The sequence below is a fragment of the Hippopotamus amphibius genome, chromosome 15 (genome assembly GCF_030028045.1).
Source record: "Hippopotamus amphibius kiboko isolate mHipAmp2 chromosome 15, mHipAmp2.hap2, whole genome shotgun sequence".
In the NCBI taxonomy this organism is placed as follows: Eukaryota; Metazoa; Chordata; class Mammalia; order Artiodactyla; family Hippopotamidae; genus Hippopotamus; species Hippopotamus amphibius.
The window spans coordinates 35,689,228-35,704,676 of NC_080200.1; the positions used below are offsets into that span (position 1 = coordinate 35,689,228).

Here is a 15,449-nt window from a genome sequence, read left to right on the forward strand (position 1 = left end):
TTCTGGGCAGCTTTTAACATGGTTGCGAGAAAGGGTGTGAACACATGCACAAGCATATTTACTCTTAATAAACTGCTGAGACAAGACTCATGGTGGGCACAGGTGACCTGCGTTTGGTCAAGTCTCCAAAGCTGAGTTTCCTCCTAGGAAAGTGTGGGAGAAAATACCTGCCTCATTTTCTATATACGGCTGTTGTGAGGATTCATTGGGTTAATAGATTGCTCATTTATATTTTTTTCAGTAGATATTTATCAAAAGCCTGCTCTGTGCCCACTCTCCTCCAAACTTTGGGTTGTCTCAGTGAACAAGACAGACAAGGACCCTGATGTCAAACCACTTGTATTCCATAATGCATCTGTGGTTTTCGATATTTAAAAAAAAATTTAAAAATTAGGTAACCCTCTTTGTTCAGTTATAATCATACCTGGAAATCCACTATGTAAACTAAATAAAAAGGAATTAAGAGCAGGGACTTCTCCCAGCTCCAGTTTCCAGTGATCTTTGGGAGCACTGTTTGAGAACGAATTCTAGAAGTTTCTTCACATGCACTCAGCATGCAAGAATGCAGTGACTCCTGTCTTTGCAAATACTGTATGGGTAGGTCCACCCAGACCCCCTATGCCGGCTAAGACTAGCAACAGAGGGAGCCTTTACCCTGGGCCTGCAGGGCAAAGGGAAGGAGTAATCATCGGTGAGATCTGGTGAGAGCTGCAGCCAGTGGAGAGGCTGCCTGCTGGCCGTGGCTTCAGCAGGGGGATGCAGCTGCTGCCAGACTGAAGCCTGATCATAAGGGGCTCTGATCTCTTCCCCCTCTCTCCCGCCAATCTCCTGCCAGTGTGCTCCACTAGTGGAATCCAACCAGAAGCTGGAGGCAAGGAACCCCTCCTAAAGCAGGCACAGAGCAGGGTGGGGAGTGGATCTGCGGGGCGAATGGGGAACACCTGTGACAGTGCCCTGTGGCATGCCATGTGTGTGCAAGGTGCTGCAGATGTGGAACAGGCGAGCCGCACCCCCATCCTAGAACATAAGTCAGTAACTCCAGGAGAGCATGATAAAGACTCGTGCTGGCTTAGGATCATGGTCTAGATGAAGATCAAATGACAGCTTAAAAACAGTCTAGAAGTGGGAATCCTTACATATAATATGGCTTCTATGCAACAGTAGCCTCTGAACCGAAAACCTGATATTGATATGCGATACATTTCTTGTCTTTTTTTTCTTACAGGGTCCTGTCAGGGAAATGCCCACACTGATCCTTAGATATTCAGCAACCTGTTCCCCTTGTCGGTAAAAACGGTTGTACTAATAGCCTTAAAACGTGTCCTCAATTACACAGTAGTAAGGGACATCCCCCCCACTGCACCCCCACCCACGTGCCACACCAGCTCACGACGTCCTGTCATCTCAGAGGGGGCAAAACAGCTGCAATTGTGCAAAACGTGATAAACCATGAAACAAGATAGCACATGACATCAGCTACTTAAATTGTGAAACCTAAGCCGCAGCTCTGTGGGTTTGGCAAACGTGGGTGTGTGTGTGTGAGATTTTAAACACTGAAAAGGAGGATAAACTATGTGATAGTATGCATTCACTCCAGCATTAGATGATTCCCTTCTCATCTCAGTGTGCTTCCGTTGTGACAGGAGTAGATGTGGAGGTGGGTGAGGCAGGGCTCTTGTCACGCAAACATTGGTGGCCCCTGTCCTGCATTGACAGTCTGAAGGCAGATCTCAAGAAGCCCAGGGAATTTGCCAGTTCCCTGACCCCTGGTGGAAGCACCTGCCCAGCAACAGTGGACAAGAAGTTTCATCCTAAATATTGTAGCTCAATCTCAAATTGAAACGCCACTGGAATTGTTAGGAAAAACTGAAATAAATTCTCAGTCAAATAGAAGGATGAAAATAATTGTTTTTGATCAGAAAAGATTTTTTAATTTTTAAAATTTTTAAATTAATTAATTAATCTTGGCTGTGTTGGGTCCTCATTGCTGTGCACAGGCTTTCTCTAGCTGCGGTGAGTGGGGGCTACTCTTCTTGTGGGCTCTAGGCACGCAGGCTTCAGTAGTTGCAGCATGCAAGCTCAGTAGTTGTGGCTTGCAGGCTCTAGAGCGCAGGCTCAGTAGTTGTGGTGCACGGGCTTAGTTGCTTCCAGGCATGTGGGATCTTCCCAACAAGGGATGGAACCTGTGTCCCCTGCATTGGCAGGCGGATTCTTAACCACTGTGCCACCAGGGAAGTCCCTGTTGATTTTTTTTTTTAAATGCCAGCAAATACGTGGCCAAAACATCCAAAAAAGACTCTGAGAGTCAGTGATTTTTGTAAGAATTTGAAACTAAGTCATTTTGTTGCTTTAGAAAGGTGTTAACTGACCCTCTCTGAGTATCAGTTCTTTAAGGAAAAGGGAGTGGCACATATTTTGGCAACTTCCCTCCTGAGCCTGAGCCCCTGGGAAAGTGGGGAGGTTTTAATGAACTTTGTTGGCTCCCTTTGCAAAGCAAAACCAGACAGAGATGGTGTGTGCGAGTTTCTTTCTGAACAAGTAAGACAAAAAGATCAGAAAGTTCTAGTCTGACTTTGTCCTCAGAAGCTGCTGTGTTTCTGTTCACCCGACTGTGCTTTTTAAATGTGCATGTTAGAAAAGCTCTCCAGCTGGGAGCGAGGGGAAAGGAGGCCCAGGAGGTGGCAACAGCGTCCACATTGTCCAGCACAGCCAGGAACACGAAGGGTGACAGCACGGGTTCTCAGGGTAGAAGAAGGCTCTGCTCGGCTTCCATCCTGGCTGCTCCGTGTGAGGAGAGCTGTGGCTCCTCCTTGTCACCACGGACGTGACAAGAACAAGATGCTGTGTTCCTAAGGGAAGAGTTCATGAACCCATCTGCAGTTTGTCTTCTGAGGTTCCTTAGCAAGTGCTCAGAGTCAGCATGCGGAGAGAGGCAGGCCCTGATTGTCTTTTCCGTGACTGTGTAAATGGTACATGTTTTCTGAAAACCGGAGGTTTAAACGGCCAGTTTTATTAATGGAAAAAAACTGCTTGGAAGAATGCTTTTGAGGTTAAATGCCAAAACACAGTTTCCTTCTCTTTTCCCCTTTAGATCGAGTTAACCCTTTTAGCTACTGAGAGCTGAAAAATGATCCAGTGAAACCATAGCTGGGCCTGCCAGAGAGGGAGGAAGACAGGGAGCCCCTGGCCCTGGGCGCAGCAGGTAAGGTAGGGGGAGGAAGAAGAAGGGAGCAGGAAGAGGAGGGGGAGAAGCAGGGCACTAGCATCTTCCTGCCCAGATTTTTTTCACAGGATAGTCCCACCATTTGCACAGAGGAAGGAATACCCTCGTCGGCTTCCTGTTTCTCTCCACCTCACCCCTATCCTGATGCTGGGAGTGGATGCTGCTCTACCAACGGCTTGTATGTGCTGAGGGCAAGTTATGTAACTTTCTGTAGAAAGGAAATAATAATCTTTAGGCATTCTGAGAATTCCTTGAGACAATCCACTGAAAGCGCTTAGAACTGTGTAGAAAACAGTAGGTTTAAATGCTGATAGAAATCAGGGCTCCTCCTAGGCCCTTCTGATTTACCTGAGGCCCTTTGATTACTGATTTAAGGGTGAGGGGGCCCCTGGGTACAAGTCGCTAACTGGGAAGTGAAGAATTTGTCAGTAGAATCCTCTTCTTTCCGAAGGTTGCTGAGAAGTTCAGTGACAATAGCTGATTGGAGACCATAGTAAACACTGAGGATGTAGTAATAACGGACCTTCGCTTCAATGTATGCTGTTGACTGGGCCACACAGAGATGGTACGTAGGCCCACAGATCCGTGGAGGATGAAAGATAGGGAAGAAATTACCTAGATGCAGAGAGAAGTACATATAATGGATAGCAGTAGAAAGTGAGGAAATATCTATAGAAGGTTAGGATTAGCACCAAAAATTGTGGCTTGAGAAGACTCATTTTGGCTTGACCTGAGGCTGTAGAAATGACCTTACTTCCCCCAGTAGATCTGGGAACTGAGCAGAGTGAAGCTGGGAAGAGTGGCAGGACTCTGTAGGAAGAGGTTTTTTTGTTTTTTTTAAGCTCTTTATTGGAATATAATTGCTTTACACTCTTGTACCAGTTTTTGAGGTACACCAAAGTGAATCAGCTGTATTTATACATATATCCCCATATCCCCTCCCTCCCATGACTCCCTTCCACCCTCCCTGTCCTGGCCCTCTAAGTCATCCCCCATCATCAAATTGATCTCCCTTTGTTATACAACAACTTCCCACTAGCTATTTTACATTTGGTAGTGTATCGATGTCTATGCTACTCTCTCACTTTGTCCCAGCTTCCTCTTCGCCCCCTGCCCCCACAACCCCGTGTCCTCAAGTCCATTCTCTGCATCTGCATCTTTTTTCTTGCCCTGTCACTGGGTTCATCAGTACCATTTTTTTAGATTCCATATATATGAGTTAGCATATGGTGTTTGTTTCTCTCTTTCTGGCTTACTTTGCTCAGTATGACAGTCTCTAAGTCTATCCACCTCATTACATATAGCTCCATTTCATTCCTTTTTACAGCTGAGTAATATCCCATTGTATATATGTGCCACATCTTCTGTATCCACTCATCTGTTGATGGGCATTTAGGTTGCTTCCATGTTCTGGCTATTGTAAATAGTGCTGCAATGAACATTATGGTACATGTTTCTTTTTGGATTATGGTTTTCTCTCGGTATATGCCCAGTAGTGGCATTACTGGATCATATGGTAGTTCTATTTGTAATTTTTTAAGGAACCTCCAAACTGTTTTCCATAGTGGCTGTACCAACTTACATTCCCACCAACAGTGCAGGGGAGCTCCTTTTTCTCCACACTCTCTCCAGCATTTATTGTTTCTAGATTTTTTGATGATGGCTATTCTGACTGGTGTGTGGTGATACCTCATTGTGGCTTTGACTTGCATTTCTCCAATGTTGAGCATCTTTTCATGTGTTTGTTAGCCATCTGTATGTCTTCTTTGGAGAAATGTCTATTTAGGTCTTCCGTCCATTTGTGGATTGGGTTATTTGCTTTTTTGGTGTTAAGCTGCATGAGCTGCTTATATATTTTGGAGATTAATCCTTTGTCCATTGCTTCATTGCCAAGTATTTTCTCCCATTCTGAGGGTGGTCTTCTTGTCTTGTTTGTGGTTTCTTTCACTGTGTAAAAGCTTTTAAGTTTCATGAGGTCCCATTTGTTTATTCTTGATTTTATTTCCATGATTCTAGCAGGTGGATCAAAAAGAATCTTGCTTTGATTTATGTCATGGAGTGTTCTGCCTGTGTTTTCCTCTAGGAATTTTATAGTGTCTGGCCTTACATTTAGGTCTTTAATCCATTTTGAGCTATTTTTGTGTATGGTGTTAGGGAGTGTTCTAAATTCTTTCTAATACGTGTTGCTGTCCAATTTTCCCAGCACCACTTATTGAAGAGGCTGTCTTTTTTCCACTGTATATTCTTTTTTTAAAAAAATAAATTTATTTATTTATTTTATTGTCAGTGTTGGGTCTTTGTTGCTGCACACGGGCTTTCTCTAGTTGCAGTGAGTGGGAGCTACTCTTCATTGCGGTGCACAGTCTCCTCATTGTGGTGGCCTCTCATTGCAGAGCACAGACTCTAGGCGCGTGGGCTTCAGCAGTTGTGGCACATGGGCTCAATAGTTGTGGCTCACGGGCTCAGTTGCTCCACGGCATGTGGTATCTTCCTGGGGCAGGGATCGAACCTGTGTCCCCTGCATTGGCAAGTGGATTCCTAACCACTGCACCACCTAGGAAATCCTCCATTATATATTCTTGCCTCCTTTGTCAAAGATAAGGTGCCCATATGTGCGTGGGTTTACCTTTGCGTTCTCTATTCTGTTCCATTGATCTACCTTTCTATTTTTGTGCCAGTACCATACTGTCTTGATCACTGTGGCCTTGTAGTATAATTTGAAGTCAAGAAGCCTAATTCCACCAACTCCATCTTTCCTTCTCAAGATTGCTTTGGCTATTCGGGGTCTTTTGCATTTCCATACAAATCGTAAGATTTCTTGTTCTAGTTCTGTGAAAAATGCCTTTGATAATTTGATAGGGATTGCATTGAATCTGTAAATTGCTTTGTGTAGGATACTCATTTCCACAATGTTGATTCTTCCAATCCAAGAACATGGTATGTCTCTCCATCTGTTTATATCACCTTTAATTTCTTTCTTCAGTGTCTTCTAGTTTTCTGCATACAGGTCTTTTGCCTCCTTAGGCAGGTTTATTCCTAGGTATTCTATTCTTTTTGTTGCAGTGGTAAATGGGAGAGTTTCCTTAATTTCTCTTTCTGCTTTTTCGTTATTAGTGTATAGGAATGCAAGAGATTTCTGTGCATTAATTTTGTATCCTACTACTTTACTAAATTCATTGATTAGTGCTAGCAGTTTTCTGGTAGAATCTTTAGGGTTTTCTATGTCTAATATCATGTCATCTGCAAAGAGTGACAATTTTACTTCTTCTTTTCCAATTTGGATTCCTTTGATTTCTTTTTCTTCTCTGATTGCTGTGGCTAAAACTTCCAAAACTGTTTTGAATAATAATGGCGAGAGTGGACACCCTTGTCTTATTCCTGTTCTTAGAGGGAATGCTTTCAGTTTTTAACCATTTAGAACGATGTTGGCTCTTGGCTTCTCATATATGGCTTTTATTATGTTGAGGTAATTTCCTTCTATGCCCATTTTCTGGAGAGTTTATCATAAATGGATGTTGAATTTTGTCAAAAGCTTTTTCTGCATCTATTGAGATTATCATATGGTTTTTATCCTTCAATTTGTTCATATGATGTACCACATTGATTGATTTGCATATATTGAAGAATCCTTACATTTCAGGGATAAACCCCACTTGATCATGGTGTATGATCTTTTTAATGTGCTATTGGATTCTGTTAGCTAGTATTTTGTTGAGGATTTTTGCATCTATATTCATCAGTGATATGGGCCTGTAATTTTCTTTTTTTTGTGATATCTTTGCCTGGTTTTGGTATCAGGGTGATGGTGGCCTCGTAGAATGAGTTTGGGAATGTTGTAGGCAGAGTTTTCAGATGGAAAGGGTTAAGGCCAGAGATCAGGCAGAGAAAATCATTGCTATCACTTTCACCATCAATAGCAAATATTTGCTGAATCTCTAGACAAGTTTATCTCATAAGCAACACACCCCTGAACTTTGAAACCAAACTGTTTACATGGAAAAACCCTACTTGTATCGTGTGTTTACTATAATTTTTCAGATTATAGTGAAGGCTTTTATGTTCTAAGTGACTGACTGAGTGCAAGATAAATCTGCCCTGAAGAGAAATGCATAGGAGAAATCGTGTAAAGCTTACAACATGGATAAGGTCTTGGCCCCACAACATGAAATTCTCCTTTAGCCACTATGGCAAAGATAGTGCAATGTGTTCACCAAGCTGTATACATTCAACTCCTGAGCAAACAAGAAAATCATATTTCTCAGTGCTCTTGCATCTAGGTGGTACCATGAGACTAGCTCCGGCCAATAGAATATTAGTAGAAGTGATACAGCCACGAACGTTCCTTAGATCTTCTACTCTTCTTTTTCCTTTCCAGAGGCAGAGCCACAGATGGAAGGAGCCTGGATCCCTGAGTTAAAGCTTAGAAGAAACTCCCTGGGAGAGCCAACATCAGAATGTGAGTGGACTAGAAATAAAACAGAGGTACTTGATGAAATTTTAGGATTGTTTGTTGTAGAAGCTAGTATTAATGACCTTGGATGGTACAGCCCCAGACAGTAAAAATTACTAATGTTGAAATCCTAGTATTAGAGTAACCATGGTGTTTCAGAGCAATAATAATTTCTTTTGCCTTAAGATTTGGGGGAGGTTCCTGTTACAGTGTGAATATAGAAGTATAATACATTAAGCAACTGAAATTCATGATATTTGCACAGTCAGAGACACGTGGAAATGTGTAGATTCGTTCATTCATTTATTCAGTATTGAACAAGTGCCTACTATGTGCTCTAGCTAGATGCTAGGGTACTGGCTAGATGCTAGAGATACTGACAGTTTTTCTAACTGGTAGTTTGTGAAGGGCTTGTGTTTTGGGCTGGAGAGTTTTTAGATCTAAATGAGAAACAGCCACTCTCTGGGATGTCTCTAGTTTTTGTTCCTCAGTCACACCCAGGAAGGGCATGGGAAGAGTTCCAAACTGTGAGCAACTGAGCTCACCCTTTGTGGCACAAGTGGAGATGCTCCCTGACAGAGAGGCCCTGGGCTGGGAGTGGGGAGGAAAGGAAATCCTCGTGCACCCAAGTTGGTGGGGAGGACATTTATGTTAAGACGAGCAAGATAGAAGCCAGGAGGACTTATAGAGAGCTTGGGATTCCTTGGAATTAGAATCTGTTAGAAGGTCTTGATGTCTAAAAATGATCATTGGTATTAAAATAAGCAAACAAAAGCAGTGCTATTCTTTCCCACCTATAGATATATAGGTCCTTCAGAATTCTTTAAGTTTTCTTAGTATGATGGAGATTCTGAATTATGGGGTGAGGGGCTGAAGGAGAATTCTAAAATATCACGTGAGGAAGTTCCATATTTATAGAAAGAGATAAAAAAAATCGCCTAAGCTTTGACATTTGTTTCACTTTTATGCATGAAGTCCTCCTTAAGAGAAGGATGTGGCTTCCTCTTAATTGTCAAAGATGAGACTCAGATGAGCTGATATCCTGGGAAAGGGGACAGAACCTTTTGTATCTGATGAAGAGAGCCTTTCGCTTGGTATGCAGAGTTCCAGAGAAGCGGAGACCAGTTGCATAAAGAGATCAGGCCTTCCTATGAGAAAGAAATGAGAATACCCTGGGCCTGCTGAAGGTAGATTAGAGAAACGTGTTAGGCTGAACTGGCATCTGCTGACAGGGAAGGACAGCATGGAGCCTAAAGCAGACCTTACCAGGAGGACAGGGGATTCAAGACTCAGTGCAGGGGTCTAAGGATTTTGGGTAAAGGCTGGTTTCAGGGCAGAGTGTGTTGCAGGCGGAACCCATCCTAGATGACACATTCACCGTGGCATGATTTCAAGCCTTTGCAGAAAAGATGGCTGAGTATCAGAGAGTGGACTTGCTGAGCATGAGAGGGTGGAAGAGCTGAAACCTTGGAACTGCAACCCAGAGCAGGGACCAGCAGTCATTAGCTGGAGCAGGGCCAAGAGTGACAGTGGCACCAGGGGGCTGAAGACAATGTCCAGTTCTCTTTCTCCCTCTTTCATCGTTTGAATCTTGGACGCTCCTTGTACTCTTGGACAATAAGGATGTGTATTGTGAAATCGTGAGGGGGGAAGAAGCAGTGCTTGAGAGGACATTCTAGACATGAAGGGTATATGAAACTTGGAATTAAGTCAAAAAAAATAATGATATTTTCACTCACAATAGTTTGCAGGAGGTCATATAGACCATGGTGGCCTTCAGTATATCTAAATGAACAATGGGATGGAAATCTAGCCCCTAAATACATACACACGAGAAGGGAATATAGGATTTGTAGCTATGGTGAAACAGATAATTTCATGGGCACAGAATTTGTGGCTGCCTTTTGAGCTTGGTCTGGCCTGAACATGTGACCAAGATGAATAATACATTAGCAGAACAATGAGACCTATTCACATATCCAAGCTAGTTGTGAGTTCTGCAGAAACAGAAATCAGACTATCATTATTGCAGTACTGACTTAAAGGAGAACAGCAATTCATTTAAAACAGGTTCTTCAAAACTGGTTAACATACAGTCTTCTTTTAAGGGAAAATATTTTACAGATTTCCACCACTGACTTAAAAATCTTTACTATAATGATATGGTCTTTCCTTCTATCTTTCTTTCTTTCCTTTCTTTCTTTTTTCTTTTCAACCATTATCTCTTCCAGTATTTTTTTCTATCACCACCCCCACCCCAGTTAATCCAATAACATAAAATTAGGTTGCTTGAAGTTGTTCCACAGCTCACTGATACTCTGTTTTATTTTTTTCAGTTTTCCCTCTTTCTCAGGGATCACTGTCCTGCACAACCTGATGTCCTATGTCTGAAAATCATTGTTTCATATATTTTCACCCTGTGTTATAGTCTTTTGCAACAGGGGGGTACTCGTCCTGCCTGCTCCATCATGGCTGGAAGGTGAATGAACCATCAAGAGTCACTTTCAAAGCCTCCCTCAGAAAAAGGAAACGTTTCTCTCCCAGACACCTTCAGGAAATGTCTCTTTCAGGTTCATTAATCATTAATGATCATGTGTTCACCCGAACGCCATAACTCTTGCAGCACATGACTAGTTCTGTGCCTACTGCTCATACAATTCACCTGCCTCCAACCCCCCCTGGCCACCAAAGTCCTGCCTTAGAGAAGTACAGTCTCCTCATCACAGACCCTGGGAGAATTTTGTGCACAGGGAAAAAGCCTTGCTACTTGAAGGGTACCCATGGGACTAGTATGGGTACCACCTGGACATTTGTTAGAAATGCAGAATCTCAGGCCCCACTCCAACCCACTCAATCAGAATCTGTATTTTAATAAGATCCCTGCATGATTCATGTGCACATTAAAGTTTGAGAAGTGCTGTATTTAGATCTAGGTGTCCTTCATGTCTTCCTCAAACTCTTTACAACTTGGAGTCATGCAGGAGTACTTGTTTCTGAAGATCCCAGGAGCCTGGCTGCGCTGGACAGGCACAGGCTAGACATGAATACCCCAGGGGTGTGGCCTTGAATGCCAGAGGCACTGCACTTTGCTATTCCACTGGGGTTAAATTACGTGGCTATAAATCATGATGTCTTCGTGATCGATACTTTCAGGATCTTCACAGATAACATCGTTCATTCTGTAATAGCTTAGGAATGTAGGCATTACCTTATAGAATGATGACAGTAATGGGCCCAAAATTTGATTTTCAGCTTTCTCATTTATTAGTTGTAAGATATTGGGCAAGAAGACTGATTTCTCTAGCCCTCACTATTTTTTGTAATTTGAAGGGATTAGACTGCCATTAAAGGACTCTTACATCCCATCAAAACCAACCAACCAACCAAACAACCTACCTGTAGCAAGGCAGGGTTAGAGTGATAATCTCTTTACAACAGCTATAAAGCTAGACTGTGATCATGTAGACGACACTATGTATTAGTTTATGAAAACTGCCCAGTTAGATCATGCAAATGATAAGCATAGACTGACAGGAGACTTGGAAAGGTCTTTGAAAGACTACTAAGGTTACTCTTCCAGAAGCATCTAAGCGATAATCACAGGGGTCACTGCGACCTGGTGAGACAGGCTGTGACTGAGGCTATGAGCCTGATTCATGTGCTCAAAGTTCAGATGCCTTACAGGGACACTTTGCTTACAGAGACAGAAAGGAACATATCATCTACTTCTGCTTCTGCAGGAGGCGAGGCCCTGCCTAGGCAAGTATGTGCTTTGCTGGTTTACTTCTTCATTTAATGAAGGTTCAGCGATTGTGACTTGATATGTGGTCAAGCAAAACTTGTCAATTAAAAGCACTAGAAACTGCTTTTTAAAAAAAAATTATTTGCAAAATATTTCAAAAATAGAGAAAATAATATATATTAACAAATACTGACATTTTGTCATATTTCCTTTAGATCCTTCCTTTTCTCTATAGAAATTAATTATACCTACAGTTGGTCACACCCCTTCCTATGTTCACTCTAAAACCATGATTTTGAAGTTCTCTCCCTTTAAAATTAGAGATTTTAATTTTATAACAGTTATTCTTACATTAAAAATACTCTAAAAACTCAAAAATTGATATGTCTACACTATTTCTGAACAAAATAATGACTTTAGAATTCTTTAAATCACCTTCCCCATCTTAAATTTTTTAAGTATCGTAGTTTTATTTCATTTAAATTCCTCTCTTCAGTAGTCATTATTATTTTTGTTATTTCAAACAGTAAATGAGTATTCACCAAAGTATCAATATTTACCAAGTTCTTTGATCCATATTGGTTTTTGCTCTCCACTTGTTCCTTTTCTGTTAAATTTCCTCTTTCTAAAGTACATTCTTTAGTAGTTCTTTCAGGGACACATACACTCAAATTTTATTTTCTCTCTCCTCTTGAATGATATTAGCAGATGGTTTTCCTCAGCACTTTCTGTTGTTTTTGTCATCTTTGTTTTTTCCTGTTGAGAAGTCTGCTTTAGTCTCATTTTTACTTTGTAGGTAATCTGGGTTTTTTGTTCTGAATACTAAAATTTTCTTATTATCAATTGTGTTCTTTAGTTTTACCTGGATGAATCTAAGTGTGGCTTAATTTTTACTTGTTTAGCTTAGTATTCATTGTGATTCTTAAACTTGAACATTTAAGTCTTTCATTCATTCTGGAAAATTCTTATTGATTATTGCCTCTCCCCCAGTCATTCTACTCCTTCCTTTGTGACTTGTAGACATTGTCTGAACTCCTCTATCTCCATAGTTAATTTTGTATACTTCCTGGTGGATATGGATTCTATCCAGTACAGACTCCAACTAATTCCTACCCCCAAACTACAGATGTTTTAATATATGCACCTCTTCTCATTTTTTTACCTCAGTTTAACACAGGTATCAAGACACAGGTTTTGGTATGAAAGTCAAGTTCATATTTGTGTTCCATTTTTACTAGGTGTTATTTAACAATTTCTAAACCTCAGTTTTAGACTTGAATAGAGGTGCTCAATGGAGATAAAAAGTATCTACTTCTTAAGGTAGTTGTGAGGATAAAATAAGGTAACATGCATAGTACTTAGGCTGGTGCCTGGCATAGTAAATGTTTAATAAAATGGAATAATTAAAAAATTGTCATCATATCATCTGCTCAAGGCAAATTCCTACCCTCTATGCTTGGTGTCCATCTCCTCTGCAATTTGAAATATTCTTTTTTTCTAGTATTTTTAGCTTCTTCACCTCTACTAGATCTCACCTCGCAGACTATAAAAATATCCAGGTTTCTTTTCTTCCAAAATAACAAGTTCTATCTCCATCCTGAGATCTTCTTCCAGTTACCACCCTTTCATCCTCTTTTCTCCAAAAGGGCTTCTGCTACATTCTGCAAATTATCATTCCCAAATCACTTTTCAACCAACTTTTGTCTTTTTTCACAAGGGGCACATTCTCCAAGTGTTCTGACTGAGCCACTGAAAGAAATGTGTTATAACCCTCCTGTGTATTTTCACAAGCTCAGCTGTGGGTTGTAAAATTCTATATTAAAAAAAAGTGGTTAAGAATCCATCTGCCAATGCAGGGGACATGGGTTCAAGCCCTGGTCCGGGAAAATCCCACATGCCTCAGAGCAACTAAGCCTGTGTGCCGCAACTACTGAGCCTGTGCTCTAGAGCCCGTGAGCCGCAACTATTGAGCCCGCATGCCACAACTATACTGAAGCCTGTGCTCTGCAGCAAGAGAAGCCACTGCACTGAGAAGCCTGAACATCCACAATGAAGAGTAGCCCCTGCTCGCCACAACTAGAGTAAGTCCAAGTGCAGCAACGAAGACCCAATGCAGCCAAAAAAAAAAATCTTACTTTTGCATGTAGTCGGCCACTTTAATTATGATGATGGTGATAATAGCTGTTTTGAGCCCTTGCTTTTTGCCAGGCATCAGGCTAAGTGCTTCATTACCATTGTCCCATTTTATCCTCATGACAACACTGTGAGGTAGGAACAGTCATTATTCCTATTCTACAGAAGTTGAACTTGAGATTTAGAGAAACTGAACAACTTGCCTGAGTCATATTGCTGGTAAGTGGGGAGCTGGGACTTGAAGCCAAGATTCCTTGAAACTAACTAATTGGAGTCACTAGATTATCAACTGTGATGCCTGCCCTACTTTTAGGATTCCAGCTACATCATCCAATCACAGTCCTTAGTATTTAAGCCCGTCAGGTTTTCTGATATTTGTAGCCTACAGTGTCCTGTTGTTGACCTAGGCTACAATGTTCTAAGTCCCTTAAGGGCTGGTCTCTGGTTTGCTTATTTATTTTTAATCTGTAGCACCTAGCATAATGACTGGAACACAGTAGGTGTTTGAATTTATCTTGAATGAAAGAAGAAAGAAACGATATTCTTTATCATATCAACTTGTTAGGCCCTCTTGCAACTATTCCATTCATTTGAACATTTAACCCAATGATACTTACTTGAGCAAAGAGGTGGCAGAGCCTCTCTGAGGAAGAGGCGCTCATGTCTGAATCACCTGGGAGAACTTTTCAAACCGATATAGTCCTCCACTGCCATTTCGATTCTCCCCTCTATGGGACACGTTCTCCAAGTATTCTGACTGAGCCACTGAAAGAAATGTGTTATAACCCTCCTGTGTATTAGGAGGCCAGAAAACTTTAGAATCCCTGAAAATCAGGTACTGTGCATTCCTACTTAACTGTTCCATGCACACAAATTTTATTGTTTCAAACAGATTGTTAAGAACTTATCAGGAATTCTTTCTTCATCTTGGAGATGTTAGACTCATAGAAAGTAAGAACTAGATGAGACCCAATATTATCTGGTCCATTTTTTCTATTTCAGTGATAAGGAAACCGAGGCCTCGAGAACTTCAGCAACGCTCCCATGGTTGGATCCTTTGCAACGGCCAGCAGAGTGTTAGGCATATGACAATGTGCTCAAAAAATTCCCATTATATGGATGAAAAAATGAGAAATAAAAATCAGATGGACATCAAAGTTGGCTTCCCTTTCTACCATTTCTAAAAATGCTCTATCCTAACCACATCCGATCACAAATGCCCGGTCAGAAAAATATTAATTGGACCCGTCTTGTCTCTGCTATTCTCTCTCATCCTCGAGTTCTTGGGGTATTCTAAGATATACTTTACGATCTAGGGCTTATTGTTGTGAATATTAGTCTGCACATTTTCAATATCTTTGTATATTTTGTCTCCTGCACATTCAGTGCTCTGAGAGCATCTCAGTTTGTACTGCTTTGCCTCCCTCCCCCCCACCCCACCCTGGAAGAGTTGGGATTCTAATAATGATTAACTAAGGTCTTCATTGATTAATGATAGATGAACTGCTGCCTGACTTTTGAGCAGCATTGTTATACAGATAACATTTACCTTTTCTGAATTGAATACTGTCATGTGACATAGTTTTAAAAGTACATCAGTGACTGAAGATTAAATTTTCTTTTAAGTGAAACTATAGCAAAAAACACATTGTGCTGACTTGTTCTCAGAGTACATATTTTGAATGTAGCTTCCTGTTATTTACAAACATGTGACCTTAGTCTGCAAAGATTAGCACATTGGAGACCGATGTCATTTGCTTATTGCACAATCACAAATCCACAGCCTTGTGAATGTTAATATTTTCTAGGAATGATAACAGACTTCGGAAAGATAAAAGCTGCAAAAATAGTCAGAAATTATCCACAGTTTTGGAGTCTGAATCCTATTGCACAGGAAAAGA

The 15,449-nt window shown here is 41.2% G+C and overlaps 1 long non-coding RNA gene across 1 annotated transcript; it reads left to right on the plus strand.

Moving 5' to 3' along the window:
• Positions 1–7,282: 7,282 nt before the first annotated feature.
• On the plus strand, positions 7,283–14,693 carry LOC130837313 (uncharacterized). The gene is made up of 4 exons (XR_009049270.1): positions 7,283–7,369; positions 7,599–7,679; positions 13,272–13,496; positions 14,551–14,693. It is a non-coding gene; the product is annotated as an uncharacterized LOC130837313 (long non-coding RNA).
• The last annotated feature ends 756 nt before the right edge of the window (positions 14,694–15,449 follow it).